The sequence below is a fragment of the Martes martes genome (assembly GCF_963455335.1).
Source record: "Martes martes genome assembly, chromosome: 7".
NCBI lineage: Eukaryota > Metazoa > Chordata > Mammalia > Carnivora > Mustelidae > Martes > Martes martes.
This window is the reverse complement of record NC_137894.1, coordinates 18,055,383-18,056,516: the sequence shown is the minus strand read 5'-3', so window position 1 is coordinate 18,056,516 and position 1,134 is coordinate 18,055,383. Positions and strand designations below refer to the sequence as shown.

General features: G+C 39.9%; 1 pseudogene across 1 annotated transcript; it reads left to right on the top strand.

Moving 5' to 3' along the window:
• The first annotated feature begins 216 nt into the window (after positions 1–216).
• Positions 217–860, top strand: LOC308346077 (ATP synthase subunit O, mitochondrial-like; annotated as a pseudogene). The gene has a single exon. The product of its transcript is annotated as an ATP synthase subunit O, mitochondrial-like (transcript).
• The last annotated feature ends 274 nt before the right edge of the window (positions 861–1,134 follow it).

Here is a 1,134-nt window from a genome sequence, read left to right as displayed (position 1 = left end):
CTGGAAAGGGGCATAAACCTAGATTCAAGAAGCTTAGTGAACCCCAAATGGGGTAAATTTAAAAAAAAATCCATGCCCAGACATATCATAATCAAACTTTTGAAAACTAAGAATGTGGGAAAAGCACATAGAGAGAAATGATATATTACCTATAGGGGAAGAAAATTTGAATGACAGTGCCTTTCTTATTAGAAATTACCAAATCCAGACCCAGAGAAGATGGCCACCCCAGCAGTGTCTGGGCTGTCTCAGCCAGTTCAATGGTTTAGTACATCTGTGGTCAGACCATTTTTCAAGCTTGTGAGGCGGCATGGTCAGGTATGTGGTATCGAAGGTCGCTATGCTACTGCTCTTTATTCTGCTACATCTGAACAGAATAAACTGTAACAAGTAGGAAAAGAATTCTTGAGAGTAGCATAAATCTTGAAGGAACCCAAAATGGCTGCTTCCATGATGAGTCCCTATGTAAAGCATTCCGAGAAAGTGAAAAGCCTAAATGACTTGAGCTCAAAAGAGAGGTTCTCTCTCTCACATCCAACCTGATCAATTTGCTTGCTGAGAATGGTCGCTTGGACAATACCCTTGGAGTCACATCTGCCTTTTCGACCATGATAAATGTCCACAAAGGAGAAGTAATGTGCACAGTGACCACTGCATCTCCTTTAGATAAAACCACTTTTACTGACTTAAAAACAGTCCTGAAGAGCTTCCTAAGGAAAGGCCAACTATTTAAGTTGGAAGTTAACACATATCTGTCAATCGTGGGTGGAATGATTGTCCGTATTGGAGAGAAATATGCTGATGTGTCTGAGAAAACCAAGATTCAGAAGCTGAGCAGGGCCATGCAGGAGGTTTTCTGAAAGTGTTGATTTTCTGTCAGCGAAAATTCCTAAACCTGGAGCAACAATAAAATGCTTCCTGAAAAGGAAAAAAAAAGAAAGGAAGGAAGGAAGGATGGACCAAATCCAGAAGAAAGTGGCCCATTTTTTAAGCGCTGAAAGAAAAGAACTGTCAACTTAGAATTCTAGATCCAGCAAAAATATCCTTCAGGAATGCAAAGACAATAAATCCAGTCTAAGATAAAGAAAAAATGGAATTTGTTACTTGCAGACCTACCCTGGAAGAATGACCAAA